The sequence below is a fragment of the Amblyomma americanum genome, chromosome 7, assembly GCF_052857255.1.
Source record: "Amblyomma americanum isolate KBUSLIRL-KWMA chromosome 7, ASM5285725v1, whole genome shotgun sequence".
Taxonomy (NCBI): Eukaryota; Metazoa; Arthropoda; class Arachnida; order Ixodida; family Ixodidae; genus Amblyomma; species Amblyomma americanum.
In genome coordinates this window covers 47857398-47871589 of record NC_135503.1, presented here as the reverse complement: position 1 = coordinate 47871589, position 14192 = coordinate 47857398, and positions in this window count along the sequence as shown.

Here is a 14192-nt window from a genome sequence, read left to right as displayed (position 1 = left end):
AGTTATTAAGAGTAATTACTTTAGCCGGTTCCATAAAGAGCCAAAAATTTTATCGAGAAGGTCGAAGGCGTCGAGCGCAAACACAGGTACGTTTGGCATGGAATTACCCTTAACTCAATTCAGGCGCTACAAAAAGATATGCTGACAGAACAGACCGCACAGTTAGCTATGCCAGCATACCTTTAAAGCATACCTTTAAAGCACGGAGAAGCAAACGGTATGAGAAGACTGCATTTTCATTCATTTGCCTCTCAATAAAATTGTGTTTGTTATTACATATTACATTCATTCATTCATTCATTCATTCATTCATTCATTCGTTCATTCGTTGTTTATTTGCAGAATTTCTTTCAAGATACAAAACAGTTGCTGGACCCATAGCCATTGGCCAGTAAAGGGTCCAGTGATGACATATGATACAAATTCTAACAAAGCAGAGGAAGAAAGTAATTAACATATACAAGAATACTTCTTGACGCACACATCATAGGCAATGCAATAATATCAGTCGAAAATTGATTTAAACATCACAATTGTGGGAACTGACCGCCACGCGGTGAGTTCCCACAATGAGGCGAAGATAATGTGCACATCGAATTCGTATTCGATTTTCAGGTTAGTTCACATATAATTAATTTTGCTCCGAATGCAAGTTAGCTCTTATCGAAAACGCAACTGACGCATAGTTAGCAGGATGGACGTAGCCAAAATATGCAATATGCGATATTTGAGCACCCATGACTGCTTTACTGGAAAATTTTGTTCGGAAGAATACACCGAAAGAAAAAAAATAGAAACCACGAAAGCCTCAAAGGTCACCGGACTGACCGGGTCACACACATTTCAAAGAGAGAGAGATAAGGTGCGGGCTTGGTCGGACAATGACCGCACACGTTATATTCCTTTCTCCAGAGGTCGTTCGCTCTAAAAGCCCTTGAACAAAACTGGTCAGGGGTTCTCCAAAGCGCACGCTTCCCAAAGAAGTCAACAGTGAGTACCGCACAGTCCAGCACAAACTGGATAACCCACAGCCCAGGTGTAACATAAAAGAAGAAAACACAAATGGGAGTACCTCAAGAATATAAAAATGCTCGCGCTCACCGATTCCGCACAGCAGAAATGCGCCCCCCCCCCCCCCCCCCGCCTTCGCTGAACAAACAACACCTCAACCCTTCCATCCCTGTACCTGACATCCGTGAAGAAACTTTGCACTTCCCCTGCCGTTTTGCTAGGCAGGACCAGCGGGTGTAAGAGTGCGGAGGGGGGGAGAGGGGGGGGGGGTCGTAGCCGTGGAGGCAAAGAAAGGGAGAGGAAGAGGGGTCTCGAGTTCTATTCTTCGTGACCTTTCACCCCAAGCTCCACAATCGCGAATTTCGTTCCTAGCCGTCAACCCCGGACCCGAGCATTGTGAAAGCCAGCCATGCTCGCGATCCGCAAAAGGGTTAAAATCCCGCACGGAAAGGGTTATCCTTTTTCTTTCAGTTCCCGTTCATGTTTTACCCAAAGTTCTGTTCTCGACCTACGCTTGTGGCAGTAGGCATGCACACCGTGCATAGTGGGTTCACGTAGAGCCCCTTATGCACCAGATAAGTAAAAGCGAGAAGACTGCTCGGTCCCGGGAGAAAACATGTTCACCCCTTTTTTTACCTTTCACCATTGTGCGGGAGCAGCGGTTGTTTCGGGAATAAAGGGACGCATGACGGCTGGCTCCCCCGGGAGAGAAAGAAAGGGGAAATGGGGGAGGGGGGAGGTTAGGAGTCGGTCGCGCGTTTCTGCCTGCGCCGAAAGGGTTTGAGGAGAGATCGTTGTCGCATTTTCCTCGCTCGCTGGCGCGCTCGTGCTCCAAGCGCTTCTCAACTCGACCTCGTCGCCGGGTTCCGCAGGCCACCGCTGAGTGGCGTTACTCCTGTAAACACCCCGCTTCACCCTTTTAACCCACGTTTTTTTTTTTCGAGCCGCCGTTTACCGGCGTAGTAGGGAAAAAAAAAACATGGGTAGTTGTGTGGCTTTGAAGAATCCCGTAAAAAATGGGATCCACTTTCGGCGAGGACAGAACCGCTCAGAGTAGCATCTGTTCGTTGCTGTCCTCGACTTTTTGCGGGAAAAAAAAAAACAGAATTCCAAGACGCAGTGAATGAGAATCGCTTAACAGCTCTCCCACTCTTTCTACAATGGAATCGTGATCGAAAGCGGAGCATATGGCCGGTAATTTGTTTCTGCGATAGAAGATGATAGCAGGAGACGAATGCGCGAACCTCGTGAGAAGAGGCGATCGTTGTTGGGAGCCCGAGGCTTCGGTGTCGGCAGACTTGGTTCCCTTTTCTTGCCAGGGACGCCCCTCATATGAGGAGTCGCAGAAAAGGAGCATCTCGGAAGAAATATGTCGACGACGCGATAACAAGGACACGCCTACTCCACTCCCACCGTACTCCGTACGTCGTACCTTTTATTCGCGAAAAAAACCCTTTCGCGTTCTTTTATGGCGGGCAACCCACAACGTTCGAGACCACTTTTGGGTGCGGCAGGTCCTGAGGCATTGCAGCTGGCCACCTGTTGGTTGTAAACATGTTCTTGGTTTCCATGAATCCCCATTGTTCGGGGAAAAGAAAGCGAAAATTTGTCATTTCTTTGCGTGTCATCAAATATCGAAGACACTGACTCTAAACTTAGCATAATTGTGGTTGATATTTTGGGACGGAGGAAGAAGTAATCATCTAAATACGCTACGTCCACTGCAGGACTAAGGTGTTTCTCACTATTGTCCAAATAACCCTGTGCAGTGCCAGTTACAGCCACCTTACCCCCCCCCCCCCCCCCCAACTTCCTAATCTCATCATCCCACTTGACCCCTCCCCCTGCTATAATTGCCCTATCTTTGGGCCCACTAATCTATGTTTAGATGATCATTATTTACCCGTCCCCCGAATTACATGATTTCCCCATGAATGTTTCCTCTTCTTGGTCTAAGCAAGGATATAGTTAACTCGCATGTCTTCCCTGATCCGTTCTGCTATCCTCATTTTACTGATTAACATCGCGTATGTTCTCTAACTCACTGTGCTATCTTCCTGTCTCTTAACGTAAGCGCTATAATTTTGCTTTTAATAGCTCGCTGCTCTGTCCGCAATTTGAAATTTAATTAAGCGAAAATGTAGAAACCTACAAAAATATGGCCTCTTTATGGTCTGGGTGCTTCACACCCCCATCATCGCCATAAACCGTGTTTAGTTAGTGGTAGGACAAATGCCTCTCCTAATAAGTTCCGATTTTCGATTATCCCTGTTTCCTTGGTGTCCACTCTGACCAGGCAAGTATCCAAGGAAAGGCATGAGTCCTCCACTTCCCCCCTCCCTTTGGTACAGGAAAGTACTTTGGGCAACCCCCGAAAAGAATTCCTGGATTCTTGGCTACGTGCCTCACTCTGACACTTTAATATATTAAAGTGGTGGTTGACACCTCCGATTTCTGCTTTTTAGTTCATTCTTTCCGCGTTTATTTCTTCCTCTCAACTGCAGCTAAAATATTTTTCACCAGTTATTAGCATGTGAATTACTTCTGGCATGCCAGGATCTTGATTTGGAGATGAGGTAAGCAGTGGCTTTCACAGCGTTGTACGCCTTCAATGAAAGAGTGTTGACATCCAACTCTTCTACTTAAGCTGTACATATATGAGTGCATGATCCTCCTCTTTCTTCAGGGTCGCTCTCAGGGCGACAGATTGGGCCACATGACAACAGATGAGATATCTTGATTGACCGGCTATGACATAGCTCCAAACTCATTAGTCAGGAGGGAATTGCGTAATCCTGGCGCAGTTAAGGCATTGATTCCTTCTGTTACGACCAACATACACTACAACTTCTACTACGACAGCCTTTCTGATATACTCGTCGCTTCGAAAAATCGTGCCAGCTCTTAGGATGTGGCTGCTCACTGTCAACTAAAACAAAAGGCAGATAGTTTCAGAATTTCCAGGGTCACCGACGCCTGTGCGTTCTATAAGATCATACGTGTAAACGGCTTGCAATATAAGGTGGAGGTGCCATTCATGTCGTGCTTCTGTGAATTAAGCGACATATAAGGCCGACATAGAGCACCTGAAAACATGTCCCTGAGCACAGCCACACCACTAACGCCGTGCAGCAGCAATAAATGAGAAAACGATATAGGCCACCCAAATCATGTCAGATCACCCAGTTTTTCTCCCCTCTCCAAAACAAAGAAATACTCCCTATTTGGTCTCGCGCACGGTAGTCAATAGCAGCTGCTACCAATTTGTTCATCGCTTGTTTAACTTTAGACTCAACACTGAATTCCTCTCGTCTAATTCTCTGTCTATATACATAGCCCAGGGTTTTCGTGTTGTGCACCTTGCTTCCTGCCGCCAAAATGAAACTTGATGGATCGCGCCTCAGAGACGGGAGGGCTTCTCTATGGAAAAGGAGCTGCCTTTAGAGGAGGATTCCACGTAAAGCAGGCTTCGCAGCACGACACACAGGGGCAGCGCACTCTCCCGGGCCACGCGACAGTCGAACGTGAGACACGCGCAGTGACAGATTGGCCCGGAGGCGACACAGTGCCCGCTCATTCCGGCTTCTTGCTCCCTCATTCAAGGTCCCCGCGACCATTGTGATGCAAACGGTGTGACCTAATACCGCGCCGCCGTCGCCGCTCAATGAACAGAAAAGCCAGACCACCTCACTTCCCCCAATCCACGTTCCCCGCCCGGCAAATCTCCGTCCCCCTCGCCAATTTTTCTCTTTCTTTTTGCTGATCCCGCTTTTAAAATCCCGTCATGAATACAAAACGGTGCCCAAGTGACGGCGACTGCGTCGCCGAGATTCTCTGTCAGATTTTTAACGGGGGCCAGCAGCCGCCCCTCTTTGCATGTGTGAGGCGACGTCCGGGCGTGCGCCACTTTCGGAGCTTATATAAGTTGGCGTGTCGTCTCCGCGGTGCGGGGCCTATTTTCGAGTCTCGGGTCTCTAGCCCTCTTTCTTCTTGCGCGCGCGTTCTATTCATTGAGCCACCAGCCTTGCATGCCATAGGTACCGGGGGCTTTGCCGTTTCCCCCCCCCCCCCCTCTCCCTCCGATCTTCCCCGAGGCTTCCTTCACCCAGTAAAGTAATAAGAAGGTGTGGATAGGGGCACAAGGCCAGCCGTTACGTGAGGTGCACGTGCCAGCTCGGCACGCGCAAACACTCGGCCGACCAAAGGAGTGCTGCTCGCGCTGCCTTCTTCCGGTAGCTTCCGGGTCACGAGGCGAAGCTTTTGAGGCAACGCGCGCGCCAAAACATCCGGCGAAGAGGGAGAGGAGGAAGAGGAGAATGGGCGCGAAAGGCAGGCTGGCAGGAAGAAGAAGAAAGGCTGTTGCGTGGCTCCGCCGCCGTTGTGTGCGCACGCGTGCATTACTGGGCTGCCTGCCCTTGAAGGTAGAAGGAAGGAAAAGAACCGAACCGAACCGTGGTGTGCGCCCCACTTGCGCTCGGGGTTTCCTGTTCGCGCTGTCTTGAACTTCAAGACTCGCGCGCGCGCGCGCCGCGGAGGAGCAATGACCGGCATTGACCTCGTGTCCTGGCGCCGCGCTGCGGTAAAGCGCGCGCTCGTGCGTTTGTAGGCAGCGAAGCCCGCCGCCGCGTTTGCTTCTTCCTCGGCGAGCCATCTGCCTCTTCGCCTCGTGTTTGCTGCGGCGTCGGCTCCGAAGACATCTTTTTGACGGCGAATAAGACGCGCATAAACATCCACGACTGCATACATCCACACGAACTGTTCTTGCGGTCACGGTTCAAACTATAAAGCTAACAAACACAAAAGAAAAAGCGCGTCATATTTTGAAGGGAATCATTCTAAATAGAGAGGGCGCTCTCAGTTCATGTAACGGGGCTTGTCAATCGAGCTGCGCTCCGCGACCTCCCCCTCCGCGTCGTGTATTTATGCGTCGGCCGGTGCAGATTGCGGCTCGCATGCAAGCTGCTGTTGCTCCTACTGCGGCCGACGCCGCCGCGACTGTCTTTTTCTCGGTTTGATGCGCCTGGCCCGCGGTTTTCTTTGACCTGCCTGTGGCCTCCATGCGTTCGTGTAAGAAAGAAGCCGGGACATGCGTGAAGGCGAGAGACGCGGAGCGAATGGTGGCAGCGGGCGGCCGCGCCCATGTGACAGAGAGGTGATTGATTTCTGCTGCTTGGAGGCAGAGCCTCACACTGAGGGGAGGATGCATCGGCAATCTGTCGGAAGCGCGTCTGTCTGCTGTGGAAGCACTGCGCTGGGCAGTCCAAATATATGTGAAGCTGTTTGTTTGGTCGCTGTCTTCTGACGGCTGTTTCGTATTCTTTTTCTTCTTTGCAGGGGCATGCTCAAAATTCATTACACCTGGGTCGCTACGCGGTCACCATCGAGTAGGGCTCTATTTTTCTGTTCTTTTTTTATTATCTACGTGTCAAACACATATCGTTAGAGCAAGAACGCCAATGCAGGCTGCGCTATTATATGAAACGTCCTCTTCGCCAGGGTCTGGACGAAGCGCTTGACAAATATTTCTGGAGCTGGGTAATTTTTTGAGGTGGCGACTGCTATCCCTCGCCTCCCTTTGGCGCCGTCACTGCACAGCATAGACATACGCATTTCTACCGTACAGTTGTCAAAGTGCTCCGATATCACTAGAACTCTAGCCGCTCTGTGAGCTTTGCCTTCAAACTCTGTCCGTGATAAAGTGCAGAATGCATGTCGACGAGCTCGAACTTAAAGCAGACATTGACATTGGCCACCTATAGCCGTCGCCCAGGGAAAGCACCATCGACTTCCAGTGACACGCCGTAGGGTGGCCTCAGGAGTGGTACCACAAGCGTCGGATTTGCATGATGAGCAGGAATCTTATTTGGTCCGTGATGGAATTTGGCGATGGCAATTCCGTCACATTTGCGGTATAGGTGGAAACGTTTGCGACGAAGAGCGCTGAACTTTGTTCCCGCGGATGTTGTCTTACAGGCAGGGACAACAGAGGTCGTCGATGTCGAACGCAGACATCTTCATTCGGACAAGTAGCTGCGCGGAAGCCCCAAATGCGACAGCTGCGTCACTTAGAGCGTGTCGTTGGCAAGCAAGAGCAATTACACACAGGTTAATAGTAGTGTTCAAGGAATGCAAATGCCGCAGTATATGTCTCTCCTCTAGCAGGACAGCCCAGCGCGCCGTGAGGGAACGCAGACAACACCAGACGTCCCGAGTACGTCCTCAAATGATCAGAACGTCCTCATCTCGAACAGAGCATTCTGAGTACCTTTTGAATGCATATGGCTAAATGTCCTCATGAGGATGTCCTCAGTTTGTACTTTGCTGGGCGGCTCGAGGATGAAAACTGCTCAAATCTCCTACAATCGTCTTATCACGGGATAGCACTGTTGAACCGAACTGAGATCAAGCTAGCTTTATCTCTCGCACTCGGCTCTCGTTAATTAAAAGCTGGAGGTTTATTAAACGATATGTGTGCACAGCAGTGATCGAACGAAGGAAACAGTTGTGACCCCAAAATTCGAAGAAATATCTTGTTATTTTTGCTTTTGCACCTGTTCTTATGCATCGCATGCTTCTGATGGGGTTGGACTGTTTAGATTTTGGGGCCACTCATCTTTATTCAGGCAGCAGAATTCAACTTCAGAGAGGTACTCCCTGCGGCCTTTGGTAGACCCGTTCTTATTGCTTGTTCCGGATACCTTCGCTTACATTACCTTTGAATACGGCACTCCCATGAAAAAAAAATTGGCTTGATACAAATCCTTAAGTAGTACTGAAAGCGTACCCAACATGATCCTCAAGACATGCTGAGTTTTGCGCAACGGATGGACAAATGGATCCCAGTTGGACTGCTTGAGGGCCAGTTAGAGACAACCTGTGGACGACTGAACATCCTGACGCGGACATCCTGAGGTCACACTCAGGACGTCTTTGAGTTGTCTGGGAAGGAGGAAGGTGGAATTGAAGAAGCTAGAAAGTGGTGTCTTAGTGGAAGACTCCGGAATAATTTCGACCACCTAGCATTTTTAACGTGCGCTGAGCTTCGCATAGCACACAGGCGCCTTTTGCGTTTCAACACCTGCTCAATCGAGCCTTCAATGAAGGGGTGATGAGGTGTGAAAAGGGGAGGAGATTAGAGGCATATACCACACGTAGTTCAAGGCATGGTTGGGTAGGTACAACGCTCTTGTGCTCGCTGCCACGGGACCTACTCCTACGCTAAATCATGGGAGTTGTATAACTCCCATGATTTAGCGTCAGCAATACCTTCCAAGTGCGTTTGCACTCATAGCTCTTCATGCCTGTACATAGAGTGCTTGACTTGCGACGTCCGCAGCAATCTACTGAGAGTGAATATTCGCATTTAAACGCTGCGCTGGGAGCGACCATGCTTAATATTTCGCGCTTCTCAAAGCCACAAGGTCTGCAGGGGAAGGTGGGAGAGATGGACATCACGCACACTTCAAGAAGACGAAGCGCTCGTGCCATCACTTCCCGCAGAAAAATAGAAACAGCGGAGATAGTCCAAGCTGCGTCAATAAAAAATTACCTGAGTTAAAACCTAGCGATACGCTCCTAGTATTGCCACGCGCAAAAATTACGACGAAAATTATCAGACCACTGTACGACACGTCAACGCACGGTTTCCCTGAAACATAGGATTTTATTTAAAGTGTGTAGCTCTTCCCATTAATAGACTGTTCCATAATGCATCGTTTTCTCATGAACTGCAGCTGTCAGCCAGTCTCGAGCTGTCTTGGGGTTCCGGATAAATTTCGGCAGTCTAGGAGTTCCGAGAACTTTGGAATCGAAGCGCACATCCTTTCTTTTCTTCTTTTTCTCTCCCTCTCTCTTTCCTTGCAAAGCCACGTCCATACAGTCTAGAAGCGGCTGAAAAATTCACACCCTTGTTTAAGTTCTGGACCATAACGCCAATACGCTGCAGGACATTAAGACGCCACTTACTGCTTCAACACCCGTACCTTTCAAAACTATACGTAGTCCTCGGCATATTGTGATGGGAGGGGTCATGGACCTCAGACATGTTCGAAGTGAAAGGCAACAGCCAACGCCTCGCAAAGAGAGAGAGGAGAAAAGGACGGGAGGTGTCCAGGTCCGAACCCAAGATTCTCAAGCATTTTTCACACCTTTGACGGAGCCTCCGGAGGTCTTCAGTGCAGGAAAAAAAGGATTTCAAGAGTCGCCACCATCGCCTTCGTAAGCACCTCTCGAAGATCTGCTGTAAGCAAAGGCTGCTTCACCGAAAAAGAGTACATAAGTGCTCAGAGAGTGTGCACAAACATTAACTGCGAAGTGATGTTGAAGTCACTCTCCACCTCCTTCAGTCGTGTACGCGGCCACACGCCGCGGCGGGGGCGTCGAAGGGCTTCCCGAAGTGCGGCGTTAAAATGGATGTTTCCTGCTTCGAAAGCGCTGCAGAAAGGCTCAAGGGTTCTCCGAGATGCCGACGAGATTTTTGGGAGTGCCTCTCGCGGACGCCTTGTCGACTGCCATATCCGCCGCTTTTTGAATTCGTGCACTAGAAGACATTGGCTCCCGAAGCTTCCTGACAAGGCAAAGCATGCAGCCACCCCCTTTCCTTTGCTTCTTCGGCATGGGCCAAAAAAACGTTGTGTACGATCAGTTATTCTCACGAAGTTGGTCGGTGAAAACTGCGCATAAAAATGCATGAAGTGACGAAGGCCAACGACCCCACAAAACGTAGGAGAAAAAAAAAAGGCGAAAGTTGTGAGCGGATGCGGGAGGCGCTGTGAATTTTTCAAGGTGCTGAACGAGCTACACATTCTGCGACGCTTTCTGTAGAGGCCTGATACGATACGCAGTCCGATAAAACGAGTTGAAAGATGCGCTGATTTCGATCATTTGGGATCGCCATTTCACATCGAGATGTGAATAATTACATCTGCTTTGCATGCAGGCTGCTTTGCATGACGGGGATTCAGCACCGTTGTTTCCGTGGTTTGCATCTTCAAGGAGACACACAAGGGTGGGCACTGCGCAACATGTTTTTTGGCTATGCGGAGGGGGCACAGATCTTTCATTTTTATTTAAATTCTATTGGCATGTTTGTTACTTTCACTGATAATTTTATTATGTTTTGTTATTTAGTCATTCATTTATTTGTTAATTATTTCACTTATGAAATGTTTATGAAGGTAAATTTGTTTTTACACGCTACTTCAAAATGGTTGGAAATGTCAAGTGTTTGAAACCACGCGAAACCAAACAAATGACAAGGCACTGCGACGGAGTGAGAGAGCAGAATTTGTGAACTGGAAAGTCAGAAACTTATTCACATATTCGCACAATACTTCACACAGTACAGCACAAATATGAAAAACGTTCCTACTGCTATGGCTTTCAGACAGGCGCGTGTACATTAACCTGCATCTAATATTTATATGCGTATACTGCATGCACACGGCTTTCTCTCTCTCGCACGCACGCACGCGCACGCGCACGCGCACACACACACACACACACACACGCACGCACACACACACACACACACACACACACACACACACACACACACACACACACACACACACACACACACACACACAGTAAATGAGGGGCCTGTTTGACAAACTTATGAAGGGAGCCAACAGTCACCGAAACCAAGGTGCATAGGGGAACGTTATTTTTTTTAATGTGTTGTGCTTATCAGTGGGATAATATTACGTAGATTAATAAATCGCTTAAAGAAAATTACCTATAAAGCAGCAGAAAAAAACAACCATGCCGCCGGTGGGATCCGAACCCACCGAGATCACCGGATGCGATATTCGGAGGTCGTGTGTTCGGATCCCACCGGCAGCATGGTTCTTTTTTCTGCTGCTTTATAGGTAATTTTCTTCAAGCGATAAGCAATTTTCTTTGAGCCCTTCACTACGGCGTCTCTCATATAGCCTGAGTCGCTCTAGGACGTTAAACCCCCATAAATCATAAACGTATTTCATTTTATGTCATTTGCTAGTTCATAAAGCTCCGTTTGCCGTGAAGGCAGCGTCCTTTGCCTTTAGAATGCGGTAATCTATAGGGATTACGAGAGTGAAATAGCTAGAATAAGAATGGCAGTTTACCAATTTCCCTCAAGAGAACAGTACATAACAGCTGCATCATACCGGTACTCACCTATGGGCAGTAATGTGGAGAATAACGAAACGGGCTCAGCTTAAGTTAAGGACAACGCAGCAAGCTATGGAAAGAAAAATGATACGTGTAACGTTAAGAGACAGGAAGAGGGCAGAGTGGGCGAGGGAACAAACGCGGGTTAATGACATCCTAGTCGGAGTCAAGAGGAAGAAATGGGCTTGGGCAGGGCATGTAATGCGAAGGCAAGATAACCGATGGTCCTTAAGGGTAACGGAGTGGATTCCAAGGGATGAAGCAGGAAAGAAGTGCTCGTTATGACATACATGATGGAAGCCAACTGTCATTGAAACGAAGGGGCACAGGGAACGTTTTTTTTAAATTTGTGGTGTTAATTAGTTGCAGATTAATAGCAAATATTCAATCACTTTAAGATCATTGATTAAAATGCAGAAGAAAAAACAGCCTCATGCCGCCGGTAGGATCCGAACCCACGACCTCCGAATTTCGCGCCCGTTGCTCTACCAACGGAGCTACGGCGACGACTGTCTAATCTTCTGCTTTCGGGGGTATACTTATCAGCAGTGTAACCGAAGCGGGTGGCAGAAAGTTACGTGGGCGGATGAGATTAAGAAGTCTGGAAGGATATGGTGGCTGCATGCAGCTGGCACAGGACAGTGATTGGAGAGGCATGGGAGAGGACTTTGCCCGGCAGTGGGCGTAGTCATGATGATGATGATGAACCTAGCGATGATGATCAATTTACAATCAGTCCTCAGATGTTGGGTGCAGTTGGTGCTATCCCGAACTGCTCCGCTCCCATGCGTGAAGCCCACTGGCTCCTAGTTCGGTTGTGCTTAGAGGTGGGTGATGGTCACGGCGAAATAAAAGGCAGTGACCGTCTTCCCCTCGGTGGAACTCGCCTGCGCCGTGAGGGAATAGGTAAAGGAGGGACTGAGTGAAGGAAGAGAGAAAGAAGCAACGTAGTGCAGGAGAAGTAATATTTATACAATAAGGGCATAAGGGTAGTGATTGTCCACAGCTCAGGACCCTATTGGTTCTTGCTGACCGTCGAGCCCTTTCAACCAGCCTGATCTACTACTCCGAGTCTGAGCTAGTCAGGGCTCCAAATTAATTTCTACCATCTGAGGTTCTCTAACGCGCACCAACATCGCACAGCACTTCGGCGTCTCATGCATTTTACCTACATTAAAGAAATTGGCCCCCGAGCTCCGTCACGCCTAGCTTAAATGGATAACCTAAGGACCTAATCGACCATATATCTTTGAGGTAATCGAAGCTCTCTGCCCAAGTAAACGTTTTCCCGATTGCGCGGCAGGTTTTAGCGACGTGTCGAAGGCGCTCGCGGCGATTCCGGCGACTGCAAAAAAAAAAAAGGAAAACAAGCCTGTTAGGTTGGCTTCCTCACATTACAGCCGTGCCGCGTGAAAAGCGGTACGTCAGAGCGACAGTTGCCGCCGTTTCACCACCTCCGCAATTACTACAACCATTCCCGCCGCTGCTTCGAAGGTGCTGTCTACGGGCACAAGAGGCATGAATGCGTGCTGACTCCTTGGCGCGAACGCTTGCTGCACTACCACCACCGTATTGCCGCGAAGCCTGCCGTCTGCCATCCGAAAGGGCACCTCTTTGCGCTTGGGAGTTCGATATATCCATTTCGCGGCCAACCGCTTTCGGTAAAGTAGAAATTCAATGTGTTAAAAATTGAACTAAACGTTCGATATAGCCAATAATTCACAATATCAGTGTTCATTATATCGAGATTTGTCTGTATATCTGCCCCAGGCCAACTACCAGAAGAGCTAGGCGCAGCGGCGTTTGAACACAGCGCGGCGCTACTGGAACTCTAGTTCCAGTGACTAAAGGACTATAGACACCTAATTTTGTTGCGCGTTTTCTTCTGTCAAACGATGCGTTATACATTAGAATACATAGACTACAGGGTGGAATTTGCATACAACCGCCAAATAATCTATAACAAAATTTCTTCTCTTATGCTGTTTCGATTTCATCCCCCGAACGACGACTGTGACGTCAAGTTGATGTTTCAGTCACGTGATCCACTAGAAAAACTGCAATATAATCGCTGATATGTAGTTTTAATTCACTGCGACATTTAATCCAGCCTCTTCCAAGACCTGGAATGACAAAAAATGACCCGTCAGCGATTATATTAGTTTTCAAGTGGACCACGTGACCCATACATCAACTTGACGTCCAGTAGTCGTTCGGTCCCTAAAACCGAAACAGCATCAAGAAGAAATTAAATTGTAAATTATTTAGCAGTCGTACACGAATTCTGAGAGGCTCTATTCTGTCAGCTCCGAGAGTCGAAATTACCAAGAAATTGTTGCAAGAAGTAAATAACGGACAGAAAGACAAATGAATGCAACTGGCCGCCCCTAGAATGCCCGAACTGACACGACCGAGAAGAGCAGATTGAAAATTCAGTGCACTATGACTAGAAATGCCCAATTGAATCAAGGCAAACAATATAATCCACAAGTGCAAAGTCTACTGTGTCCTAAGCTCATATCAACAGATGTTAAACAGAAAGTAAGAACTTAATACATCAAACAGCTTTCGCCCACATGAAAAAAAACAAACCTGTTTTTGATAAAACTGCCTCCCAAAATAATGAACAGTGGCCACGGACAGGCTTCCTTCCATGTCCAGTTTAACATTAATAATGACACTTTCAGTGCCAAGCAAACAGATTACAAACAGCAGTACGCTAGCGCTTAAACGCCAGGGTTCTGCAGCCAATGCGCGCTTATATTTCATGTCTCTCTCAGCTCAGATAAATATCTCCTGCGTTAATCTCTGCACTGAAAAAACGACTCCGGCTGATATGCTTGCATGGAAGGTTATACGTGGTCGCATGAGCAACTGCAAATGAATGCCATCAGAAACAGTAAAGCAGATTCTTGCACAAACATTGGGTATTAGATTGCAATGGTAGACATGCTTAACAATGAAGAAATGGCGATAAGCGCTATTAAAGACTATAGTACTTACATTGCATTTACACTAAGTGTTCGGCA